This window comes from Triticum urartu, chromosome 7A, assembly GCF_056163025.1.
Source record: "Triticum urartu cultivar PI428250 chromosome 7A, HENAU_Tu73, whole genome shotgun sequence".
NCBI lineage: Eukaryota > Viridiplantae > Streptophyta > Magnoliopsida > Poales > Poaceae > Triticum > Triticum urartu.
Genome location: NC_141879.1, coordinates 269,784,407 through 269,791,557, shown reverse-complemented (window position 1 = coordinate 269,791,557; position 7,151 = coordinate 269,784,407).

The following is a 7,151-nucleotide window of genomic DNA, read 5'->3' as shown; positions in this document are numbered from 1 at the left end:
TTGCTACAAAAAGGATTGGGCCACCTTGCTGCACCTTGTTTACTTTATTTACTTTCTACCCGTTACAATTTACCCTATCACAAAACTATCTGTTACCGATAATTTCAGTGCTTGCAGAGAATACCTTGCCGAAAACCGCTTGTCATTTCCTTCTGCTCCTCGTTGGGTTCAACACTCTTAATTATCGAAAGGACTACGATAGATCCCTATACTTGTGGGTCATCAAGAATCTTTTCTGGCGCCATTTCTGGGGAGTGAAGCACCTTTGGTAAGGAAACATTTATGTAGTGTGCTGAAATTTACTGTCACTTGTTACTATGGAAAATAATCCTTTGAGGGGTTTGTTCGGGGTATCTTCACCTTAAACAGAACCACAATTTGTTGCTCCTCAACCTACTGCACCTACTGAAAATATTTATTATGAAATTCCTTCGGGTATGATAGAGAAACTGCTAGCTACTCCTTATGCAGGAGATGGAACATTACATCCCGATATGCACCTAATCTATGTGGATGAAGTTTGTGGATTATTTAAGCTTGAAGGTATGCCCGAGGATGTGGTCAAGAAGAAGGTCTTCCCTTTATCTTTGAAGGGAAAGGCATTGACATGGTATAGGCTATTGGATAATATTGGATCATGGAACTACAACCGATTGAAATTGGAATTTCATTAGAAGTTTTATCCTATGAATCTGGTTCATCGTGATAGGAATTATATATATAATTTTTGGCCTCGTGAAGGAGAAAGTATCGCTCAATCTTGGGGAGGCTTAAGTCAATGTTATATTCATGCCCCAATCATGAGCTCTCAAGAGAAATGATTATTCCAAATTTTTGTGCTCGGCTTTCTCATAATGATCGACCCATGCTCGATACTTCTTGTACTGGTTCCTATATGAAGAAGGACATTAAATTCAAATGGGACTTATTGGTAAGAATTAAACACAACTCTGAAGATTGGGATCTCAATGAAGGTAAGGAGTCAGGTATGAACCTTAAGTTTTGTTGTGTTAAATCTTTTATGGATACTGATGCTTTTCATGATTTTAGCACTAAATATGGACTTGACTCTGAGATAGTAGCTTCCTTTTGTGAATCTTTTGCTACTCATGTTGATCTCCCTAAGGAGAAGTGGTTTAAATATCATCCTCCCATTTTAGTTAAAATAGTTGAACTTATTAAAGTTGAAGAAGAAACTATTATTTATAATGTTGATCCTATTGTTCCTACTGCTTACATTGAGAAACCACCTTTTCCTATTAGAATAAAGGATCATGCTAAAGCTTCAATGGTGGTCACCGAAAGTAATATTAGACCACCCAAATCCTCTGAACAAATTAAAGTTGAACCTAGTATTGCTATGGTTAAAGATCTCTTGGTCGATAATATTGATGGGCATGTTAATTATTTTTGTGATGAAGCTGCTAGAATTGCTAAACCCGATATGAAAGATAAACATAGACCTGTTGTTGGCATGCCTGTTGTTTCTGTTAAAATAGGAGATCATTGTTATCATGGCTTATGTGATGTGGGTGCTAGTGTGAGTGCAATTCCTTTTACCTTATACAAAGAAGTTATGAATGAAATTGCACCTGCTGAGATGGAAGATATTGATGTTACTATTAAGCTTGCTAATAGAGATACTATATCACCAATTGGGATTGTTAGAGATGTTGAAGTCTTGTGCGGGAATATCAAATATCCTATTGATTTTCTTATTCTTGGTTCCCCACAAGATATTTTTTGTCCCATTATATTTGGTATACCTTTCTTGAATATTGTTAATGCTAAGATAGACTGCAAAAAAGATATTGTTACTGTTGGTTTAGGGGATATGTCTCATGATTTTAATTTCTCTAAATTTTGTAGACAACCCAATGATAAAGAATTGCCTAGTAAGGATGGAATTATTGGTTTTGCTTCTATTGTCGTGCCTCCTAATGATCCTTTAGAACAATATTTGCTAGACCATGAAAATGATATGTTTATGAATGAAAGAAGGGAAATAGATGAAGTATTCTTTAATCAAGGTCCTATTTTGAAACACAATTTTCCTGTTGAAATCCTTGGAGATCCTCATTCACCCAAGGTTGATCCCGTGTTTGAGCTTAAACCATTACCCGATACTCTGAAATATGCTTATCTTGATGAAAAGAAGATATATCCTGTTATTATTAGTGCTAACCTTTCAAAGCATGAAGAAAAGAAATTATTGAGAACTCTGAAGAAGCACCGTGTCGCTATTGGATATACTCTTGATGATCTTAAGGGCATTAGTCCCACTCTATGTCATCATGAAATTAAGTTGGAGAAAGATGCTAAACCGGTTGTTGATCATCAACGACGGTTAAATCCTAAGATGAAAGAAGTGGTAAGAAATGAAATACTAAAGCTTCTGGAGGCATGTATAATTTATCCTATTGCTGATAGTCAATGGGTAAGTCATGTTCATTGCCTCCCTAAGAAGGGAGGTATTACTTTTGTCCCTAATGATAAGAATGAATTAATCCCTCAAAGAATTGTTACAGGTTGTAGAATGGTAATTGATTTTTGCAAATTAAATAAAGCTACTAGAAAAGATCATTACGCCTTACCTTTTATTGATAAAATGCTAGAAAGACTATCCAAACATACTCATTTTTGCTTTCTAGATGGTTATTCTGGTTTCTCTCAAATACCTATGTCAAAAGATGATCAAGAGAAAACCACTTTTACTTGCCCTTTCGATACCTTTGCTTATAGACGTATGCCTTTTGGTTCATGCATGCACCTGCTACCTTTCAAAGATGTATGACTGCTGTATTCTCTAATTTTTCTAAAAAGATTGTTGAGGTTTTCATGGATGATTTCTCCGTTTACGGAACTTCTTTTGATGATTGCTTAAGCAACCTTGATCGAGTTTTGCAGAGATGTGAAGAAAATAATCTTGTATTGAATTGGGAGAAGTGCCACTTTATGGTTAATGAAGGTATTGTCTTGGGGCATAAAATTTCCGAAAGAGGTATTTAAGTTGATAAAGCTAAAGTAGATCCTATTGAAAAGATGTCGTGTCCTAAAGATATCAAAGGTATAAGAAGTTTCCTTGGTCATGTTGGTTTCTATAGGAGGTTTATTAAAGACTTCTCTAAAATTTCTAGGCCTCTCACTAATCTCTTGCAAAAGGATGTTCCTTTTGTTTTTGATGATGATTGTGTAGAAGAATTTGAAATACTTAAGAAAGACTTGATTTCTACACCTATTGTTCAGCCACCTGATTGGAATTTACCCTTTGAAATCATGTGTGATGCTAGTGATTATGCTGTTGGTGTTGTTCTAGGACAAAGAGTGGATAAGAAATTAAATGTTATTTAGTATGCTAGTAAAACTCTAGACAATGCCCAAAGAAATTATGCTACCACTGAAAAAGAATTTTTAGCAGTTGTATTTGGATGTGATAAGTTCAGACCTTATATTGTTGATTCCAAAGTAACCGTTCACACTGATCATGCTGCTATTAAATATCTTATGGAAAAGAAAGATGCTAAACCTAGACTTATTAGATGGGTTCTCTTGCTACAAGAATTAGATTTGCATATTGTTGATAGAAAGGGAGCTGAGAACCCCGTTGCAGACAACTTGTCTAGGTTAGAGAATGTTCTTGATGACCCACTACCTATTGATGATAGCTTTCCTGATGAGCAACTAAATGTCATAAATGCCTCTCATAACACTCCATTGTGTGTTGATTATGCTAATTATATTGTTGCTAAATTTATATTACTTCTGGGATGACCCACACCTTTATAAAGAAGGAGTAGATGGTGTTATTAGACATTGTGTACCTGAGCATGAATAGGAACAGATCCTGCACAAGTGCCACTCCGAGTCTTACGGAGGACACCACGCTGGAGATAGAACTGCACATAAGGTATTGCAATCCGGTTTCTATTGGCCCACTCTCTTTAAAGATGCCCGTAAGTTTGTCTTATCGTGTGATCAATGTCAAAGAATTGGTAACTAAAGTATTATTGTTGACATTACCTTTGAGGTAAGAGGTTGGGAGGCGAAACTATAAGCCCCTATCTTTCTCTTTGTCCGGTTGAAACTTTGTACCCATAAGTATCGCATGAGTGTTAGCAATTGTGGAAGATTATATGATAGTTGAGTATGTGGACTTGCTGAAAAGCTCTTATATTGACTCTTTCCGATGTTATGGTAAATTGCAATTGCTTCAATGACTGAGATCATAGTTTGTTAGTTTTCAATAAAGTTTCTGATCCATACTTTACCTTGTGAACGAATTATTACTTTAGCATAAGAAATTATATGACAATGTATGTTGTTGTTATAAAGATGATCATGATGCCCTCATGTCCATATTTTATTTTTATCGACACCTCTATCTCTAAACATGTGGACATATTTATCGATATCGGCTTTCGCTTGAGGAGAAGCGAGGTCTAAGCTTGGGGGAGTTGATACGCCCATTTTGCATCATGCTTTTATATTGATATTTAATGCATTATGGGCTGTTATTAGACATTATATCAAAATAATTATGCCTATTCTATCTTATTTTACAAGGTTTACATGAAGAGGGAGAATGCCGCAGCTCGAATTCTGGGCTGGAAAAGGAGCAAATATTAGAGAAAATCCAAAAGTCCTAAACTTCATGGAGCACGTTTTTGGAATAAATAAAAAATATTTGATGAAGAAAGTACCAAAGGGGGGCCACCAGCCAGCCACAAGGGTGGAGGGCGCACCCTACTATTGGGGAATGTAGCAATAATTCAAAAAATTTCCTATGTGTCACCAAGATCAATCTAGGAGATACTAGCAACGAGAGAGAGGGAGTGCATCTTCATACCCTTGAAGATCGCTAAGCGGAAGCGTTACAAGAACGCGATTGGTGGAGTCGTACACGCGGCAATTCAGATCGGGGTCAATTCCGATCTAAGCGCCGAACAACGGTGCCTCCGCGTTCAACACACGTACAGCCCCGGGGACGTCTCCTCCTTCTTGATCCAGCAAGGGGAGAGGATAAGTTGAGGGAGAAATCCGATAGCACGACGGCGTGGTGGTGATGGAGCTCGTGGTTCTCCGGTAGGGCTTCGCCAAGCGCTACGGAGGAGGAGGAGGTGTAGGAGAGGGGGAGGGGCTGCGCCAGGGGAAGGGTGCGGCTGTCCTCTCTCTCCCTCACTATATATAGGGGGAAGGGGCTGGAGGAGGCGCCCTAGGGTTCCCTAGGGGAGGGGCGGCGGCCACAGGGGAAACCCTAGATGGGTTTGGGCGCCCCCACCCCTAGGAAACTTGCCCCCCAAGCCGGGAGGGGTGGCTGCCTTAGGGGAGGCGCCCCCACCTCTCCAAGTTACGTGAGATGGGGTGGGAGGGGCTCTCAGCCCCTTAGTGGGCTGATGTGCCCCTCTCCTTGGCCCATAAGGCCCCCCAACGCTTGCCAGGGCCTCCGAAACCCGTTTCGGACACGCTGGTCGTCACCCGGTACCCCCAAAACAATTCCGGACTCCAATACCCTTCGTCCAATATATCGATCTTCACCTACGGACCATTCCGGAACTCCTCGTCACGTCTGGGATCTCATTCGGGACTCCGAACAACCTTCGGTAACCACATACTATTTCCCATGACAACTCTAGCGTCACCGAACCTTAAGTGTGTAGACCCTACGGGTTCGGGAACCATGCAAACATGACCGAGACATCTCTCTGGCCAATAACCAATAGTGGGATCTGGATACCCATATTGGCTCCCACATGTTCCAAGATGATCTCATCGGATGAACCACGATGTCGGGGATTCAATCAATCCCGTATACAATTCCCTTTGTCTACGGTATGTTACTTGCCCGAGATTCGATCGTCGGTATCTCCATACCTTGTTCAATCTCGTTACCGGCAAGTCTATTTACTCATTCCGTAACGCATGATCACGTGACCAACTCCTTAGTCACATTGAGCTCATTATGATGATGCATTATCGAGTGGGCCCAGAGATACCTCTCCATCATACGGAGTGACAAATCCCAGTCTCGATTCGTGCCAACCCAACAGACACTGTAGCGACCAGACCTCAAACAGTCTGATCTCTGTGCTCCGGTGTCATCCCTGGATCAGTAATGCTGACACCACATAGTACTCGGAGGATTTATAACAGAGTAGCAATCACACACTTATTACATCGAGTGTCTCCATAGAGAACTTATTACAATAAATATGGCTTAAGGCCATCTAATAACGATAACAGCGGAAGGCTTGGAGATAAGTGAGTCCATCAACTCCAACGGCATCACTGAGTATAGAACCACGACCTAAAACTCCTTAATCGTCGTCTGAAAAGTCTGCAACATTAACGTTGCAGCCCGAAACAGGTCATCACATGGAATATGCTGGCAAGGTAACACATAGAGAGTAATGGAATGAAACAGCTATACTATATGCATATTTGGCTGGTGGAAAGCTCTATGGTTACTGTTTTGCGTAAAGCCAATTTTTCCCTACTACAAAGGAATAAATTTATTTAACTATCATGGTAGTTGTTAAACATTGAGAATGGTTGACAGCATCCTCAATCCCAATTAAACATCATCATTATCAAAAACCCAACAAAATTAATTTAGAGTAACATGTTGAGATTCACATGATAATCCAGGTACTAGATACTCAAAACGTCCATAACCGGGGACACGGCTAACCATGATTAGTTTAATACACTCTGTAGAGGTTTGCGCACTTTTACCCACAAGACTCGATCGCCTCCGTTTGGTTTCTCGCACTACATGGTGTTTGAGAAACGGATGACCGAGACATAGTCTTTCAGAAGCGCTAGCACCTTACGATCGGGTAGACCGTACCACCTACATCCCCTACATCTGCTAGTCTACCACTGTAAGAGTTCACACGACTTAGTCAACTATTCTAGAGCCCATAATAGCTTGTGGCTGCACACGGAAGTTTCTAGTATGAATAATCTCATGATCCCTTTGAGCCTGGGTGGCGGTCCAAAAGAAAATAGGCAAGTCCTGGATTACCCAGGTGCCTCAATCCACCCCGATGTGTGTTTAAGTTGCCACCTTAGATAAACCTTTAATTAACAAACTCACATCTATCATGGATATCACTCACCCAACCCACGTCTACTAGCATAGCATGGCATAA